This window comes from Quercus lobata, chromosome 5 (assembly GCF_001633185.2).
Source record: "Quercus lobata isolate SW786 chromosome 5, ValleyOak3.0 Primary Assembly, whole genome shotgun sequence".
Lineage (NCBI taxonomy): Eukaryota > Viridiplantae > Streptophyta > Magnoliopsida > Fagales > Fagaceae > Quercus > Quercus lobata.
Window position 1 is genome coordinate 69,427,947 of NC_044908.1, and position 20,935 is coordinate 69,448,881.

The 20,935-nt window shown below is 41.1% G+C and overlaps 1 pseudogene; it reads left to right on the forward strand.

Moving 5' to 3' along the window:
* The first annotated feature begins 7,481 nt into the window (after positions 1-7,481).
* On the forward strand, positions 7,482-20,561 carry LOC115990357 (annotated as a pseudogene).
* Positions 20,562-20,935: the final 374 nt, after the last annotated feature.

Below are 20,935 nucleotides of genomic sequence, written 5' to 3' on the forward strand. Positions count from 1 at the left end.
GAAAAATCGCGTAAGTCTTGGACAAAACCAAGGTCTTGCATGGTCCTCGGACTCAAGCCTATGGGGAAACCAAGTACGAAAAGAAAAATCGCGTAAGTCTTGGACAGAACCAAGGTCTTGCATGGTCCTCGGACTCAAGCCTATGGGAAACCAAGTACGAAAAGAAAAATCGCTAAGTCTTGGATAGAACCAAGGTCTTGCATGGTCCTCGGACTCAAGCCTATGGGGAAAACGAGTACGGAAAAGAAAAATCGCGTAAGTCTTGGACAGAACCAAGGTCTTGCATGGTCCTCGGACTCAAGCCTATGGGGAAACCAAGTACGAAAAGAAAAATCGCGTAAGTCTTGGACAGAACCAAGGTCTTGCATGGTCCTCGGACTCAAGCCTATGGGGAAACCAAGTACGAAAAGAAAAATCGCGTAAGTCTTGGACAGAACCAAGGTCTTGCATGGTCCTCGGACTCAAGCCTATGGGGAAACCGAGTACGGAAAAGAAAAATCGCGTAAGTCTTGGACAGAACCAAGGTCTTGCATGGTCCTCGGACTCAAGCCTATGGGGAAACCGAGTACGAAAAGAAAAATCGCGTAAGTCTTGGACAGAACCAAGGTCTTGCATGGTCCTCGGACTCAAGCCTATGGGGAAACCAAGTACAAAAAAGCAGAATCGCATAAGTTCTAAACAGAACCTAAGTCCTGCATGGCACTTCGGACCACAGACTTAAGGGAAACTATTACTTGTGTCAGATCGGGAGATTATCGCTTAAAGGAAATCATTTCTATGCGCTGCACACATCCATCGAGAGCCATATCTGCATCATTGCAAGTATTTAAAGTAAAACGCTACTGGCATACATCCATAGAGAGCCAAACTAACATTCCAGATTAATATTTCGAGTACACTGGAAAGAGAGGTCCTTACAAAAAATGGAAAAACAGGACGGCTCTCATAAAAAAAAGAAAAAGAAAGAAAGAGTACAAAAAACAAAAGCCTAAAAGACTAAGCCTCAACAGGGGGATCTTCCTTCTGCTCGGGCTGAGGAGGAGGAGCCTCAACGACTGAGTCTACGGCGGGACTCTTCGTTATCTCAGGCACAAGGGCGGTATCAGGCGCCGCCAAATCCTGCTCTGAAGTCACTTGGGCACCATCAGGATTCGCTCGGATCTCTTGAGGGTAGAAGATGTTCTCGGGCAGTCTTAGTGCCGAATCCGCAGGAACTCCTGCAGCATCGAGAGCATGAGCCCAGGAGATACTGCAGTAATCCCTGCACACCTCGGGGACCTCCTCTGATAGCCTGGCCTCCGTCTCCTCAGCCCCAAGCTGGCGAGCAGCATTCTTCTCAGCCTCTGTAGCCTCTCGGATTAGCTGAGCCTCCTCTTTGACCCTTCTCAGTTCATCCTCGACCTTTTGCAAGGCAGTTTTGAGATCCTGCACTGCCTGCTTCTCGGTGACAAGGTTGAGCTGCGTCGAGTATAGCTCCTTGCGCTGGTCCTCCGCCTGGGTCTCGGCGCTCTTCAGACCAGATTCTGCACTCTTGCGCCGGTGCTCCGACTCCTTGAACTCGTTCGTGAGTATAAGGTGATCGTGCCTAAGGGACCCCAAGGTCTTCTCCACCTCTGTCCGAGCCTGGATCTCGGCCTCAGTCCGATTACGTTCACTTCGGCAGAATTCCTCAGCCACAAATACCTGCTGAGTAATCTGCAGACAAAACCAAAATGCTTTAAAAAATATCTAACGAGATCAAAAGAGTTAATGAAACAGTAGAAGGATCACTTACCATTGCGAGATCCCTTTTAAGGGATAGGAAGATCTCGGACTGAGAGAAACGCCTGTAAGCCTCCATGTCCCGAGGAAGGAGCAGGGGCTGCTCTAAGGCCTCAGCCACGTACCCAGCTCGGCCGCGGTTGTACTCTCTGATCGAGGCATTGTAAGGGATTGCGACCCCCTCTAACTCCAATTTGGGGCTCCATACACGCGGAGTAACCCGTACATCCGCAAGGCTCTCCTCGTCCCTACTCTCCGAGGAATTGCCCCTTCTGCTCCTTGGAGCCCGAGCAGTCTTCTGCTGCTTGGTGGGCTGAGCAGCCACCTCACCCTCCTCAGGGGTGTCAACCGGTCTCTTCTTCTTCAGGTCCGGATTGACCTTGAGACCAGTTTCCAAAGTTCCTTGAGGGACCACGGGAGGAAGGGCCTTGGCTTGTGGTGGAGGTGGTCCCTTCGATGATTGGCCTTTCCCTCTGGAACCCAACAGCTCCTTCAGAGATTTTCCCTTTCCTGCCATGGGCTCCGTCTCTTCGTCCGAAGTATCGTCCGAGCAGATAACAAGGGAAGGAGCGCCAACTGCCGAATGTCGATCCCGCTCTCCTTCGGGATCGGAAAATTCCGCTAAGGGGGATTGCTGGACTTCCTCCTCAAAATGGAACTCGTCTATCTCTTCCTCAAGAGAAAGACGAGACGACTCAGCTTCTTCTTCAACTTGAACGGCAACGCCAGGCTCGTCTGGCGGAGGTAACTGCTCTGCCAAGTAGGGATTTCTAACACCGGGCAACACAACTGGCGGTAAATCGTGGTCGGCTAGGAACCCGTCCTTGGACACGTCAATCCTGGCCAGCCTCGGACTGCCGGCCCTTATAGCGTGACCGATCGCCTGGAAAGAGCTGCTTAAAGGTTGATAGCCCAAAACTAGATGAGCCGCACGCAATTGTCCGTCCTCGAAAACGTAAATCTCCGACCTAAGAAGGTAGTTCAACGCTGGCACGTTCACAAGGCTAAGCCGAGGAGCTACGTGAGATTTATCTGCAAACAACCAAGAAGAGTGGGGTTAGTTCAAGAAATCTACCAGTTATAAGGAAAGCAGTAAAAATAAACCCTCAACACTAATTCCTCTCCCAACAAGGACCGATCCCAAAGGACGCCGCACCTGGGTTTCCTGCCCGAGTTGGACAATGAATACCGTCGAACCACTCCCCAGAAGCAATGAGGAAGTCATTCTTCACGGTCTTATTGGATACCGGGAGACAAGAGATCAACCTAACGTCCTCGTTCCGGGATTTAAGATAATACCCCTCATCCCCGAGGCGGTGACACTCGTACAGATAGGCCACATCGTGCCAAGTAAGGCCTAGGTTCATCCGCTCATCTAGGACATCTACACAGCCTAATATCTTGAACATATTTGGGGCACACTGTTGCGGGCCAACCTATGGTTGAACAAGTATTCCCTGGTAATCCTACGCATGGGAAGTGTCATCCCTCCCTCTATGAAAGCAATCATGGGGATGACAACTTCTCCCAGACGTTTATCTGTCACTATTCCTTCAAGAGGACAGTACCGCAGCCCAACCCCCGGGGGGATGCGGTATTTAGCCCTAAAGACCTCCATAGCGGCCGGAGTATTTACTAGTTTCTCGAACCTACCCATCTGAACTGGACTGGGAAACGAAAGTAAAGATTGAGCAGAAAAGAAGGGTCCGAGGAGAGAATTGAAACGACGAGATGAGCGAAATGTACTGGTACCTTCACAAAACGCTTGATGGGATGCCTGGAAATCACTCGTAAACGAGACGTTTCGCAGAAAATGGTCACGGCGGCGTAAAGGGCGCAAGTGCTTGTATGTCTCTGGGTTTCGCTGTAGATCTCTGGAGTCCTTTGAGGTTTATGAAAAGCAGATAAAAGAAGGAACTGAACCCCCCCCTGACGCCTTATATAGTCAGGAGGAGAGAGAGGAAATCACTCCTGCCTAAAAATACGCGAATGAACGATGGTCGTTCGATCCGCGCCGCACCGTTGGATGAAGGGAACATAACGCCTCCAGAAATTAATGGCCACGCCTCGAAAATTGTGGCACGTCAAAGGTCACGATCTGCACACGCGCCCCAGGTCCTCCTTATCCCTATCCACTCATTAACATCAAAACCCCGCTTTTCTCCTCGGAAGGAGATAAAAACCGGAGTTTTGAGGGGCTATTGTGGGGCCCGGCCCAAAAATAATGGGCCACTCCAAATCCAGGCCCCTCCGAGGAGCTTCCTTTCCGAGGAGAGGCCACACATGAAGCGTTACTCAATCCCAGCAACGCCCAAGAAGCCTATCCGAGGAGAAACTCCTCCTCGGATACCACGAAGCCCAGACCAAGAGCCATCCCCAACCAATTCAGTTCACCCTCCAGACATATAAAATGAATAAAATCCAAAATATCCCTCGAAAAGCTACCACCACATTAATTGCGCCCCAACCAACCTCTTGGCCGCATTAATGAGGAAAAGACCCCTGAACAGTACCGCCTTGGCCTCTGCAACTCACAAAGGGAGTGGTGAGGGCGGCTGATGGGACAGGCGCTCAAGTGGGTGCTTAGATGATCAACAGGTGTAAGGTTTAGATGAAAGAAGGAGAGCTATATAATGTAATACAGTCCCCCAAAGAAGGGGACGGAAAAAAAACTGTATGAAGACCTAAAGAGAAAAGGAATAGAAGACTTGAGAAATCGTCCCCGTGTCTTTTATCTTCTGCAACCACCTTATCCATGCATTCGACCGTACAGGCTCACTGAAGCCAAGTTCTTTCACCCATTCTCTACGAACATTCATTGTGGGTTGCGTCTTGGGTCAAAGCCTGATCATTAGAATTTGGGCCAAGAAAATCGTGCAACCACAATTTCCATTCTTTCATCCATATGTTTCCTTTTTTTTTTTTTTTCTCTACTTTCCAGTTGATTCCAGAACCTCCCTCTCTATTTCTTTCTCTAGCTCTCTCATTTTCTACTCTTTTTCTACCATAATCTAGCTTTCTTTGTGATACGTCTCACATAATCTTGCTTGCCTTTTGGTGTCATTATCTTCAAACACACACAAACACGCATGGAGAGAAAGGAGAAATTGCCATTGCTCCACCACACCGCCACCGTTGCTCCTCCTCCTCACCGCTGTTGCTCCACCATATACATACATCTCTATTTTTTTTTTCTTGATCTTTTATTGTTGTTCTATTTTTTATTTTTTTATTTTTTTTTGTTCTTGATCTGTTATTGTTGTTGTTTTGATTTTAGATTTGTTGTTTAAATTAAATCAGTTTTATGAGAGCAAGAATTGTTTTGTAAGAAGAAACAAAGAGAGAGAGTGTAAGATCCAAAAGCAAATCAAAGAAGAAAGAGAAAGAAGTGATAAAATATTAAGTGCTCGAATTTTTTAATGAAAAAAAAAATCAGTTGCTAATCTACAGTAGCCCATCAGACTTGATGAGCTACTGTTCATGAGAAAAAAAAAATTGAGTTTTAGAGAGATTGCTGGAGCACTCTTTTCCTCCCTTTTCTGGTTTCATTCTCTATATTTTGACTATACATACTCTATTGGAGATGCTCTAACCCAAAAATTTGCCCCATCAAAGATTGTAAATGCTAAAGAATTTACAATACTGCTACAATGCGCTCTCATTTTTGAAACCGCACCGTAGCACAATGCTATCAATTTTTTATTAATTTCTCTCTCTCTCTCTCTTCCGTGCGCTCCCATTTTTTTTTCTTTCTTCCTTTTCACTCTCTCTCATGCTCTCCATCCCTCTCTCTTTCTAGTGCTCTCCGTCACATGCCGCCACCAATCTCGTGCTCTCCTTCCACTCCTTCTTACTTTTTCTTTCATTTTCTCTCCACCTCTCTGTTTCCCTTTCTTTCTGAATCTCGAGTTTATGGGTCTTGGGTGTGCCTGGGATGCGATACTGGGTGTGGTTGGGCTGCAGTGGTTTTTCGTGGATCATGGATCTCTACGGTGGTTTGTGGTGGGTCTCTGCGATGGTTCAGTGAGTGCGTTTTTCGATTTGATATTGGTGAGTTTTAATTTTAGTGGTTTTGATTGATTTTGGTGGGTTCTTGATTTCGGTGGCTAGGTTCGTGGGTTGATCGGGGTGGCTTTGGGTGCTGGGTGTAGGTTGATTGGGGTGGTTCAGAGATGGGTGTGGGTTAATCGGGGTTGTTTTGGGTCTTTGTTGTGATTTTGTGATTCTTTGATTTGGATGATTCTTTGATTTTGTGGCTTTGGATGTGGAGGCTTTTTTTTTTTTTTCCTCTGCTGTTGTTTGTGGTTGCGGCGATGGTGGGTGGATGTGGTGGTTGTGAAATAGGTGGGTGGATATGGTGGCCGACGACGCTGGGTTGTGAAAGAGAGACACAGAGGAGAGAGAGTCAGAGAAAGAGAGAGGAAAAATAAAAAAAGAATAAAAAATGATAAAGAAAGAATATTTAAATGAAGTGTTAAAAAAAAAAGAAGTTTTGATGGAAGGGATGTTGTAAAGTAGTGTGTTAGAGCACTCACAGTAGTGGTGCTATATAGATATAATGCTATTTTTTTAGCTCTCAACCACAAAAAATCATCATGTAGCAGTGGAGCTAAATCTAAAAGATTTAGCTCCTCAGCTACAGTGCACATCTATTTTTAGATGCGCATTATAGCTTACAGGTAAAAAAAAAAAAGAATTTTTTATTACACTCTCTCTCTCTCTTCTCTCATTAAATAAACATTTCCCATTTTCTCTCTCCGACTTCACTTCTTTCTTCTTTCTTCCTCCACTTTCCTCATCTTCTCTCTTCTTCCTCCACCGCCAGCCGGTTCTCACAGCCCAGCCGCCAGCCCAGCTTCGACCCATCACCAGTGCCGACCCATCTTGCCGATCTCCCCACCCATTCCGCCAACAAACCCATCTCGCCGATCAGACCCAAGCTCTGGATTTCGAGGGTTTCATTCGTCAATCCAAGCTCTGGGTTTCATCATTAAAGCCGCCACTGCCTTCCTCCGCCCATTGCTTTGGTTTTCTGTCGATCCAAGCTTTGGGTTTTTTTTTTTTTTTTTTTTTTTCGTTGCGTTAATTTGATTGCCGTGGTGTGGGTGTTGCCTGGTGGGTCGGGCGAGTGTGGGCTTGGTTGATTTTTTTTTTCTTTGTTATGGGCTGTGGTGGTGGTTGTGGGTGTGGCTGATCGTAGAGTGGGTTTGTTTTGTGGTGCTGTGTTGGCGGTGGTTGTGCCGTGTTTTGTGGTGCTGTGGTTTTTTTTTTCTTTTTTTCTTCTTGCTGTGGGCTGGTGGTGGTGGTGGTGGTGGTGGTGGTGGTGGTTGTGGCTGTGGCTGTGGTTGCTGGTAGAGTGGTTGTGGTTGTGGTTGTGGTTGGTGCTGTGATTGTTCTTTTTTGGAATAGGATATATTATTTTATTGTAATGGTTATATTATTTTATTGTGATGCGTATATTATTTTATTGTGATGAAAACTAAAATAGATCCACTGCTACAATATGTGTGTATGTAAAATAGATAAAGTGACTTTTTGTGTAGCTAAATAGCTAAAATTTTGCCTTACCGCTGTGAATGCTCTTATATGTTATAAAATTAGATTTTGAGATAATAAATGCTAAATTTATAGATCTTAAATTGAGTATCTTATATAGTTTGCAAACATTACCCCTGATTATATAGTTGAAAATTTATGCTTAGTTGTCCATTTTGGCCCCTTGCCTTTGACTCTCTCTCTCTCTCTCTCTCTCTCTCTCCCTCTCTCCGTTAGAATGAGGAAAGACGAACCTAACGCCGTCAATTCCTCTTTCGACTCTCATCCTCACCCCACCGCCACCACTGCAACCGCGACTACAGCTGCGACCACTGTGGAATTCAGTTCTAGGGTTTCCGATGCTCAATCGGCCACCGACTCAGCCGAGTCGACTCATTCCGAGTCGCCTCGTTTGCAATTCTTCATCCGAATAATCTCCGAGGGTAAGACTAGGGTAATCCAAGCTTACCCTCACGATACCGTGAAATCGCTCCACGAGCGAATCCAATTGGTCACCGGAATCCCGGTCCACGAGCAAAGGCTCATATACGGTGGCAAACAGCTCCAGTGGGAACGCTCGCTCGCCGAGTGCTCCATCGAAAACGACGCCGGATTGCAGCTCGTCGGGCGTATGCGTAGCACCGAGCATAGTCACGCTTGGCAAGTCATCGACGAAATGGTTTCCATCGTCCGCCGATCACATCAAGTCGAGGATGAGTGAGTACTTGTCGACCACTCCAAAAAAGGAGGAGAAGCTGGCGGCGGGGCATTTGCAGATATTTATGTCGTCTTCGGCTCCGGCCGCGTTGGTCATGCTCTACATGTCCATGGAGGGAGGTAACGGTGATTGTGCTGATAGTGCCATTAGGCATTTCTTGGATATTAGTCAAAATTCGTTGCCAAAAAGTCATCATAATTATTGTGCACCAATAGTATTAGAGTTTTGTAAGTTGCTTAGGAGAGCTGGAGATGAGGACCCTTTGTATTTATCTTGCCGGAGTACATTTGGCATGATGTTAGAGTCGATTAGACCTTCGATGAAAAGAGTTAGGGGTGGTGGAGCCATTGTGATGGAAGAGATTTTCCCGTTTATTAGCGAGATGGCGAGTAGGTTGTGTAGGGATTTAGGATTGAGTATGGAAACCCCTGGTACTGCAGGGCCACTGTCGAGTGATGTTCGTGATTTCACAGCGTTTGTCCTCCCCTTGAGGACTATGATTATGGTTCTTGTGAGTTTTGAGGGTCCCAAATCGGTGACGTTTGTTGAGGGAGAAGGATATAAGCATCCAGTGTTGGCACAGGAGCTTGAGTTTCTTTATCATATATTTATTGATTTGTTGAATAGAATGGATGAGTGCCTACGAGGAATGGATGGGAACTTGATTGGGGAAGGCGAAGTTGTATATTCGGGATGGTCTCAGTATCTTGCCATTTTGAAGGAACTGCATGGCATTTCAAAAATTTATCAGGGTGCTGAAGAACAGTTTTGGACGGTTTTGAGGCTTTCAAAAACGGCACTTTGTGCTCTAATTATTAAATATGCAAAGCGTGCGGACGATCATCAGTGGCTTCTTGAGCGGAAGGATGTAACCGATTTTGAGTCTAGAAGGCATTTGGCTATGATGATGTTTCCGGAGGCTAAAGAAGACTACGAGGAACTGCATGAGATGCTCATTAACAGGTCGCAATTGTTGGCAGAATCATTTGAGTATATACAACGGGCAGAATCCGAATCTCTACATGCTGGTCTCTTTATGGAGTTCAAAAATGAGGAAGCTACAGGTCCGGGTGTATTGCGGGAATGGTTTTTTTTGGTATGCCAAGCTATATTTAACCCAGAAAACGCTCTTTTTGTGGCATGCCCAAATGATCGTAGAAGATTCTATCCTAATCCAAGTAAGCTTCAGTTGGCTTCTAATACATTCTTTTATTGATCTGTATTTAATTTGGTTGATTTCCATGCTTCTCATTTTTTTGTTTGGGTGGTTTTTTTTTGGGGGGGGTATTATGGATGATCGACAAAAGCTTTTGTTGCATTCTTGTTTGTATAGTTGTTGATAGAGTGTATAGATGCGAGAATTTGTGTGTTGTTACGACGTATGTAAACGATCAACCAAAAACCTTTTGTTGTATTGCTGTTAGTGTAATTGTTGATTTGGGCACAGACTCAGGAATTTGTGCTGTTACATTTCTGTTTGTGTAGTTGTTGATATGGGTATAGACCCATGAGTTTGTGTTTGGAGGGGATATAACAACATATGTGGAATGATTTACCAAAACCTTTTGTTACATTGTTGTTTGTGCAATTAATGATATGGGTATAGACTCAAGAATTTTTGTGTTTGTTTTGGTTAGTTTTGGTTTTTTTTTTTTTTGGTGGGGGGGAATATTACTGCGTAGTTGTTGATTTTTGTACAGACTCAGGAATTTGTGAATTGTCTTTTGTTGCATTGCTGTTTGTGTAGTTGTTGATATGGGTATAGACCCATGAATTTGTGTTGGGGGGTATAACCACACGTGATGAATGATTTTTTTTTTCTTTTTTTTTTGTGTGGAGGGGAGGGGGTGGGGTGGTTTTCAAGGGGGGGGGGTGGGGTGGGGGTGTTGTTACCACATATGATGAATGATATGCCCAAAACTTTTGTTGCATTGCTGTTTATGTAATTGTTGATATGGGAATAGACTCAAGAATTTGAGTGCTGTTATGACGGATGATGAATGAGTGACCAAAATCTTTTGTTGCATTGCTGTTTGTGAAATTGTTGATATTAGTATAGACTCAGAAATTTGTGTATAACCTTCTGTTACATTGCTGTTTGTGTTTCAAGAATTTCTGTGTTGTTGGGGGGGGGGGGGGGGGGAAGGGTTGCAGGGATGGCAACAGGGCAAGGCTTTTTGGAGCTATTTACTAACCATAATGAGATGTTTCTGACATTGATAATGTAGAGATGAAAGAGAAAACAGGGGATAGTAGTGAGAGTAATAAGATAGATAGAACAAGGGCTGGTTTGGTTGGTCATTTTACAAACTGTTTTCATCACTTAAAAACAAAATGAGGTGATGGGGGCCCATAAAAAAACCTTGTTTGGTGAATTGTTTTCAAAAAACCAAACTTAAAAATGGTTCCTTAGATTTACTCTGCAAACCCTAAACTGAAACTTTTTTTTAGAAGTTTTCAAGGTTGGGGGTTGTGTTTTTAACAAAAACTTGAAAGAGATATACTTTTGCCAAACAGTTTTTAACTCTTTTGTTTCTCACATTTACAACCTATACAAAGACACGTTTTTGGAAACCTATTTCAAAATTGGTTTTTACCCTTTTTGAAAACACATATTAAAATGGTGAACCAAACAGCCTCCAAGTGTTTTGGGGGATGAAAATAGAATATTTATGAAAATTTTAAATTATATATATTAATAATACACACACACTCAAGAGAAGCAAAAAAAAGCATGTCCTCACCCTGTTTATCTTCAGGGTGGGGAAAACCCATGTGGGGAATTTTATCCATCCTTTGTGGTGTGTTTGGGTTGCACCTTCGCAGCCCAGGGTGGAGGTTTGAGCCCACGTGATTTCAATCTGGTTTTTTTACATTATCAAATGTCAAAGTTGTATCTGTAAGAAAACAGTAATATGTTGCATCATCCCATACAACCTTATATGATCATTATTATACTTAAATTGTAATCTTCATTTTTCTCAGTTGTGTCTTATGGGAACAAAAATAAATTTGCAAGTGTTATACATTTTTAGGAGTGTTGGAACTTGGATTTCAATCAACATGTGTTTGACGTATATGTTTAATTTATGTAGAAGTTGGAATAATGACTGGTAATGAGGCCAGAAGATTTTCAACATGTTTGTGTGAGTCTAATTGTTTGATTTTTCATTTGCTTAAGTTTCTGTGGATAATTAGAATCTTGTGGAGAGTGGAGATCATAGAAAGGTGAGTCTTGCAGAAGATTTTCTTGTCTTTAGAGCTGGTGCTATGATTTTTTGATGTTTATGAAGTAATGAAAGAATGTTGGTTAGGATTGACAGACTGGTTCTCAGTGTAGAGTTGTATATTATGGCTCTGGTATGAGTAAATGTAAACTGCTAGATGATGTATTATTGCTACACAAAAATCATGAATCAAAAGTATTGTATTGCATGGAAAAAGGATGCGTTTGTTAAATGGGGATATCCATTGGGACATTCTTTTCACTAGATTGGTTAATGACTGGGAATTAGAGAACCTACAATATTTCCATGCTCTTTTGTATTCCAGATATATTGAGCGGAGGGGGGAGATAGAATGGCATGGAGGCCTACTAGGAAGGGATCTTTTGAAGTTAAATCATATTATAGAGTCCTTATCGATGGAGGTATTCAGTCCTTTACACGGAGAAGTATTTGGAAGGTGAAAGTTCCTCACAAAGTTTTTTTTTCCCCTTCACTTGGGCAGCAGCCAAAGGTAAGATTCTGAAATTGGATAATTTGGGGAAGAGGAATATTTGCATTGTTAACTGCTATTGCATGAGTAAGAATAGTTGGGAATTGGTGAATCACTTGCTTCTTCACTGTTCTTATGCATAGAGCTCGTGGAATTTTGATTTTAGCTTGTTTAGTGTCTCTTGGGTGATGCCTAAGCATGTGGTGGAGTTGCTGGCTTGTTGGAGGAGAGAGGTTGGTCAACATTGGGCAGCAGTTATTTGGGAGGCAATTCTATTGTGTATTATGTGGACTATTTAGGAGAATGGAATCTTCAAACTTTTGAGGGGGAGGAGCATACCATTATTGGGCTGAAACGGTTCCTTTTGCTTTCCTTGTTTGACTGGATGACTGCTATGAGTGGTCTGCATATTTTTTCCCTTTGGACTTCCTAGATCTGTGTTCATTTGCATAATTTTTGACTTCCCTTTATACACAACCTGTGTACCAGGGGAGCAGTATGTACCTTTCTTATTTTCTTTTGATAAAAATTTAATTACCCATAAAAAAAACACCATGCATCAAAATTCCAATAAGAAAACTAGAAGATAATCATAACAGAACCAGACCTGCAAGCATAGAGAGATAAGAGTCTTGCAGAAGTCAGTTCTTGTCTTTAGAGCTGGTTGTATGTTTTGTTGATGTTTGTGAAGGATTGGAAGAATGATGGTGAGGACTGACAGAGTGGTTCTCAGTCTGTTGTGGTTTTTGTATATTCTGGTTCTTGTATGTGTCAATGTAAACCTGGCTAGATGATATGTTATTGATACAAAAAAACTACGTCTCAAAAGTTCAATAAGAAAACTAGAAGATAATCATAACAGAATCAGACCTGCGAACGGTTGGTTAAGAAATACAAATAATCTAATCTGTATGTAGAATGCACAGTTATCATATTCAAGATTGAGTCCCATGGGCAAATGGTATTATTTTACGTAATGAATTGTTTACCTGTGATGAGGCTGTATTGCCTCCCTTTCAACAAGTTACAAAACAATAGTTTCTAGAACAAGCTGTTCGATATTAGATTGTAAACTTGGTTCGGTCACTATCAAACTGCCATTGAACTTATATTGGTATTACTCATTTTTTTGGGAATTGTGTGATCATGCAGAATTTCCCTGATTCAGAGTTCTGAGTTATGCTTCTATTTCTGTTAAAAGAGTTCTACACTTATAATTATAAAAATATTTATCATTTTGTTTAAGTAAATATTATATTGAGGCAAAGAACTCTTTTTCCAGAGACAATTATGATTTGTTCATCCATTTCCTTCTGTATGCAGCATCAAGGGTGGATCCCATGCACCTTGAGTATTTCAGCTTCTCTGGTCGGGTGATTGCATTAGCTTTGATGCATAAAGTTCAAGTAGGCACTGTCTTTGATTGTGTCTTTTTCTTGCAATTGGCTGGGAAGTACATTTCGTTGGAAGATATAAGGGATGCAGATCCATGCTTGTATAATAGCTGCAAACAGATTCTGGATATGGATTCTGATTTTATTGATTCAGATGCTTTAGGACTAACATTTGTTAGAGAAGTTGAGGAGTTTGGATCCAGGAAAGTTGTGGAGCTTTGCCCTGGTGGGAAAAGCAAGGTTGTGAATAGCCAGAACAGGGAGGAATATGTTAGGCTTCTTATTGAGCATCGCTTTGTCACATCTATCTCAGACCAGGTATCACAATGTGCACAAGGCTTTGGTGAAATTCTTTCCAACTCTAAGCTCCAGAAGTTCTTTTCCAAAGTTTAGAGCTGGAAGATCTTGATTGGATGCTTCATGGAAGTGAAACTGCTATTTGTGTTGATGATTGGAAGGCACATACTGAGTACAATGGCTACAAAGAAACTGATCCTCAGATATTCTGGTTCTGGAAGGTACGTGCTTGCAGGATTTAAATTTATTAAATTTATGTGTTTTCCTCTCCTTAGGTTTTTTCCCATGTTTACAAATGATTTCCTTCTAAGGCACACACTGAGTTTACTTGAATTCCCATTTTGAAGATGTGAGTTCAAAAAGTTCCATAATTCTCACATTTTTTTTCCACAAATCATATTTTTACACCTTTCATGTTAACTGGAGTCATTTGGTGAGAAATTGTATTTTTAATTTAGAAGTGTAAAATGCCTATTACTTGAAACATAGTGTAAGAATACAACACCTTTTAAACTTGCATCTTCAAGATGTGACATCTGCAGAAGGCGTATCCAGTGAAATCGCATCTCAAAAATGCAATTTCATGCTAAGTTGGAAATTAAACATGGCAGTGTTTGTCCATGTAGGCAAGATGAAATTCAAAGTTGTTAAAATATTGGGATCCTATTACTTATCAAATAAATAAATAAATATATTTTTTGTAGGAAAAAAAATCCTATGTTTTTATTTTATATATATAATTTTTATTTTGAGAATCTAATTTATAGTGGATAAAGCAATTTGAAAATCAACAGGAGAGTGACCCTATTTTTTAGGCAATGTTTTAGTAAGAGTAAGAGTTGTATTTTTACTGGATTGTCCTTTAGTTTTGTTTGTACTTAAACATAGGGGTGTAGAGGCATTTTTGAACCAAAAAAATGAGGATCCCAAACGGGGGAAGCCCCTTAAATAGTAATATAGATATATTGGGATCCTACAGGATCAGTGAATGAGCCTTTTGGATTGAATCAAGGATTGTAAGATCCTACTTTTCGCATGTACCTCAAAAAGCCTTAGGACAAAATCCATATTCATATTATCCCAAGGCTTTTGAGGTACTATAAGTGGAGTATACACCTATGAAGCACAGGTGCGTTTCTGGATTCGGGTGCGGGTGCGGGTGCGGGTGCGGGTGCGGGTACAGGTGCAGGACTTAACAATTTTTGAAAAAGTAGGGTGCGGGTGTGGCGACTAAAAAATTATTAAAAATATTTTTATTTATATTTTTTATATATTGCTAAGCATACCTTTTCACATTATATAAACATATACCAAATTTAAGAGTAATAGTAGATAATAACTAAAACATGTTGTTCATAAATTTAAACCCAAGTCACAACTCACAACATTACAGGCAGCTTATATAAAAAAATTTTAAAAAATCAAATCACAATGAGTAATAGAACATGTGAGAGTATAATGGAGGTTGAGAAACTGAGAATGAAAGCTTTGATACCTGAGTTGAGAGTTGGGTCGGTGAGCTTGAGAGTTGAAACTTGAAACCGAGTGATGGAGATGGTGGAGACGGAGAGCAGAGAGGCTGTCAGTGAGTGTGTGAGTGAGACTTTGAAATTGTCTTAGGCTCTAAGTATGGTTCTGTGAGAGAGAGGGGAGATGGAGAGTACAGAGGGGAGGTGGAGAGCACAGGGAGGTGGAGAGCACAGAGCCGAGAGGGAGAGGAGAGCAAAGATCGAAAAACAAAAGGGTCGAGAGTTTAGAGTTTTCCATTTAAAGCTTGGGTTGAAACGGTGCGTTTCAGTCTGAATCGGCCATATCAGCGCCGGTACGGATTGAATTGGCCTATTTTGGCGGTTTCAGCCGATATGACCCGAATCGGCGTGAATCGTCCTGATTCGCACCTCAGCCTGAGTCAGCGCGAATTGGCACGTATCAGGAAAGAAAAAAAAAAAAAAAAAAAGCGACGCCACACCAATGCATGGGCAGCAGCGGCTTTGTAGCCGCGTTGGTGCTTCATAGGTATACACCCATGTATTTTGTTTTTGTCCTTTGGAAACTTGACAAATATGACAATGATTAAGAATCTCTCAACTTCCCTCCAAATCATGGCCAATAGAATTTGTCCTTTGGAAACGATGCTAGTTACAGGAAAATTGTCTTGTTCAATGTACTTTGATGCCTACTAAAGTGCGCCGCAGAATTCTGGTTACTGCATTGCTTCTTGTTCTACATGCAGTTCTTCTTCTGCTTCTCTTTGCTAGTTTGCACTCGCTTTTTTTCGTCTCAAAGATTTAGATTCTTGGCTGGACACAGGAGCAAAATGTTGCCTTCCCCAGCCTCTCTTACCTGAACTTCTAATCATGTTTTTATTTGGTAAATTCTTGGTTGCACTTGTCCTGCTTCTTGGGATACTGCCTACGGGAACGATAACTATCAGTCAGCTTCTTAGAGGCAGATTCTCCATCTTGAGATCCAAAAAGCCTGGCCAATGGTTGCTTGACGTGGTCCTCAATTTTAAATGCCGTTTGATAGACTTCATCAATGCGAAAGAATCAAACTATAGTCATTTCCCTTTTTACTTCAGGGAAAAGGCTAGCTTTGTATCCTGATAAAAGTTGAAGATCATTTTTATCAATTTGACAGTGAATTGGGAGGTTTCTGAACTTCTTGGTGTAATCTTCAACCATAATAGATCCTTGTTTCAATTGAATCAACCGATCATTTAAAGAATCTTTATAATCAAGCTGAAGGTATCTCTTTTTGTATAAGCTTCATTTTTCCCCCAATGAATAATTGAAGGCTGACCAAGTATGAGCATGTGTTTTTCAATGTTGCGCCACCACATTTGTCTTTGTCAAAAGGGGGAAGGCTCGCCCCAATTAAAAGTATGCTGTCTAAGTCTCCCTACTTGTTTTAGGTCCTTATTTCCCCTCCCTTTTGGTGTTGCGAATAGAATGTAGAAAATTCAAAGGGGCTTTCTCTAGGGTGGTTTGGCGGATGAGTTTAAGTTCCATTTAGTTAATTGGGATTCGGTGTATTACCCAATCAAGAGGGAGGTTTGGGATTAGATGTTTGATGCTATTTAATCAAGTGTTGTTAGGGAAATGGTTATGACACTTTGGGGTGGAGACAAACTCTTTCTGGTGTGGGTGATAGAAACTAAGTACGGGATATGCCAGGATGGTTGGTGTACAGATAGTGTGGGGCTTACATATGGTGTGAATCTATGGAAACACATAAGCAAGGGATGCTCCAAGTGTGCAAAATTTGCAAAAATATGCAGTGGGGACCGGGAATAAGACAGTGAGATCTTCAAGGATCATTACCCAGAACTTTTTCTAATTGCTTAGACAAGGAGGCGAAGGTGGCTGACTATTTGGATGTGTCAAATGGTTGTATTGGAACCCATCTTTTAATTGAGCTGTGCATAATTGGTAGTTCGAATCCATGGATTCTTTCTTGACAGATTTGTAATCTTTTAAGATATGTTTGTCTCGAGAGGATTGGAGGACCTGGACTATTTCTAGAGCTCTGGGCTTCAAAGTTAATAATTATTATAAAGCTTTGACAAAAGGAGGGGATCCACATTTCCCTTGGCGAACTATGTGGCGAGTTGAATCTCCTCCTCGTGTCAGATTGTTTATGTGGCTTACAATGAAGAGCAAACTCTTAACTATGGTTAATCTGCAGAAAAGAGCATTGTTATGCTAGATTGGTGTAGCATGTGCTAGTCTGATGAGAAAACCATTAACCATCTATCCCTATATTGTAGCGTTGCTAGAGAGCTTTGGATTTCCTATTGTGTCTTTTCAGTGTGAGTTGGATGATGCCTAGGAGAATATCAGATCTACTACTAAGCTGGGCTGCTCTATGTGTGAAAAAGGACCAGTTGAAAATCTGGAGGGCTGTTCAATCTTGATGTGGACTGCTTGGAGACAGAGGAGTTACCACATTTATAAAGACAGAATGCTTGGTAATCCAGCTCGTGTTGCACTCGCATATAGTGGGCAATTTATTCAGATGTGAATAGGCTTCTTTGCAGTCCTCTGCCTTTGATTCGTATCTATTGTCTTTTTTGGATAGTTTGTAATTTGGTTGACGTCTGATTTCTTTCTTCTTCTTTTTTTCCTTTCTGTTAAGAGTGCCCCGTATTATACTCCGTGTGCTTAGGCCTTGACCATACTTTTCGATCTCATACCATACTAATCACAATAATCTTCCATTGCAACTAATCAATCAAAGAAAGAATGAGGAGCAAGCTTTCCAGAAAAATCGGGAATATCAATTCTCACATAGTAATGTTATCATTGGCCATACTGTAAACTCCTTGTTCAATCATCTCCCCATTGTCGTTGTGAATGGAGTGTCTAGGATTGACTTCTTGTTTTTGATACCTGAATCTCCTTGACACACCTGTTTTGCTGCTCTCTGGATTTTGCCTACTAGGTTCTTTGTAACCTGCCATAGCTTGATTAATCAATATTGTAGAATCTGTTGTCTTTCCAACTTCTAAATGAGTAACTCAATCAGTGAGGTTTTCAAGCTATTAAGCAATCCATAATAACAAATCATCTCTTTGTTGGTTTGAAAGTCTTCTCTGGTGAACTCTTCCACTTAGTGTTTCCATGGTAGTAGAAAATTCAAATGATCGAGAATGACAGACCTGCTCTGATACCAAACTGATGCACTCTAGGAAAAACAGAAGTCCTGGACGCCTACGTTAGCGAAAAAAGGAAGGATATAGAGGGGAAGTAGATGTTGGAGTTCACTTCTGACAAGGTGAGCTGCTTTTCTCATAACAGAAGTAGGGTGCAAGAGTTTTCTCGTGTGTACATACATGCTTACATCTGATTCGATAGTGCAACACAATGGAATGTAGAAGTTAATCATATAAGCATTGTATTTGTTCAAACATGATCGTTTTCTATTACTTAGAAGAATGATAATATTTTGGAGTTTTATAATTGGAATTAGATAGTCATAAAACTCAAAAGTTGCATCTGCTATTGTCGCTAAAACTGATTTTAGTATGGAATAGCTAGCAACTTTTCATCATTAAAGAGAATTATAGTGAATTACTACTTTATTTAGGAAGTTTTTTGCTCATGTGATGAGTGGGTAGTTGCAGGGATTAGACTGTCATTAGTAGGATTTCTAGTAGCCAGTTCAAGGTTGGGGCACAAATAGTTGCTTAGTTGCCTTCCTCTTAACAGGGGTTTGACCTTGATGAACCTGAACCTCCAATTGGAATGCCTAAACTTTAGTGTCCCAGGAAGTTCTTTGAAAATGTTGGTCATTGCTTGCTGGAAGCTATTTTGGTTTCAGTCATAGTTCTTTTGTTCCATTCCTGCCCATTTCAACAAGTTGGGGCTACTATCACAAGGCAGCCCACCCTGTATTAGTAGACTGATGTTCTCTTAATTGAAGCTCGAGTTTTCGGATTGGATCTTATTGAGGTGACTAGTATAAAGGCATGAGAGAGATATTTACCCATGTTATGCTTGGAATTGACAAAGAAGTACTATAAGGCCTTTGTATGTTTTTATCCCCAAAAAATAGGTATGCCATTAGGCTCTCAGGGTTCTGCTGTGAGTTTTGAGAGCAATTATGAAACTTACTACTTTTATAACATTTGGGTAAAGGACAAGGGATTGCTTTCTTTTTCCTTGATTTTTGATGAATTTAGAAGATTAATAAAAGACATTGTCATATTGGTGAATACTACCTGATAACACATCGAATCTTTTCAATCAGGGTTTGACCCAATGATCGGGCTGAATGAACAGAAATTCTTTAGAATTAATTTATTTAATTTATTTTTTTATTCTTTGAGTTACACATGCTTCTGATGGGTCTCATACCAACAGCCTCACCCACCACCGAACTCTTACATGGGAAGGAGATGCTATTTGAGCAAGAGCTCCTTGGCAGAAATGCTTTAGAATTATTGGAATATTTTGGGTGCCTAGCACACCTGTAACTATCCTAGACTTGAAATATGTAGAACCACAATGAGATTGCCATAGATAAAATTCAAGCAACACCGCAAGATTTTATTTATTTATTGGTTAATGCCAAGTTGAAACCCATCTTGTAGGTCTTGAACTTTGATCTCACCCATTCTTATGGAGGAAGGAATTGTTATTTGGGCCAGAAATGGTAACAACACATGATATGTGTAGCCTAATCCTAGATGATAGAATATCAATAAGCTTACCTTGAATTTGCGTAGACAATTGTTTGATCTTGTATATTGTTTACAGTGTGAGACTGTCTCCATGGCAAGGTATAATTAATGACAGCGTAAATCGCGCTGCTCCATTAGCAAATTCTTAAGACCTTGACCTGCCTGTTGACAAGGCAGTAGCATTTCCAAACAATTCTCTCTCAATTTATTAGATAAGTAGATATTGAAAGCCTTAAAAGGTCAACAACCTGTGTTTAGCAGACTTTGAGCCAAAACAGTCAAGCAATGTTGAATTTGAAGTAGCTGGAGATCTCTCTATTATTAACTAATAATAAAATTATATGAATAGGGATTGATAGTTGTTGCCAATTTGTTGTGGTAATTAAATTATCTTTGCTTAAAAAATTTGCAGATTGTTGGGGGAATGTCAGCAGAGCAGAGAAAGGTTCTTCTCTTTTTCTGGACCTCAGTGAAATATTTACCAGTGGAAGGTTTCCGTGGATTGGCTTCCCAGCTTTACATATACAGGTCCACGGAGTCTCATGATCGCTTGCCTTCATCTCAAACTTGCTTTTATCGGTTGTGTTTCCCACCCTATCCATCTATGGCTGTCATGCAAGATCGCCTTCATGTCATCACCCAAGAACATGTAGGTTGTAGCTTTGGTACTCGGTGAAATAGTTGCATCTGAAGATCTGGGTTGAAAGGGTTTTTCGACTACACATAGAAATATTTGTCCTCAGGTTGTACAGATTATAGGATGATTGTCATTAGACTATGAAAGAAGGTGCTATAGTTTTCTTATTGTTCACCCTTCTTTTTGCATCGTTGGATGAAGTTTGCAATGTCATTGCTCTTTTTGTTGTCTGTTTGTATAGGTATAATATAAACTAATCGTTAATCCGTGCGATGCATGGGATAGTTAAACAAAATTTATACACATTTACTTTTATTGGTACAATCATTTGAAAACAATTCTAACTAATACCCAAATGTAAAAGACATATTGACTTACTATTTAAAATAGCCTTCTGAAGAATTTACACGTATTGTGCAACTGAGCCTTAATTTCTCATCAATGGTTAGAAATATAAATTGCAAATATATATAAAGACCATGACTTGAGAAGGACGCATTAAACTTCAAATTAGAGTAGTAATGTTACTTTCTCAATCTTTTCTCAGTTGTAATAATAATATAGAGGAAATTCAAAACATGGAAAGAATAAAAATTACAACAATTAATTCCATTATCTTTTATGCTATACTTTGTAATTGTACGGAATTAAGTCAACTCAATTTAAGTAGTTGTAGTAAAATTGGCTTCTAC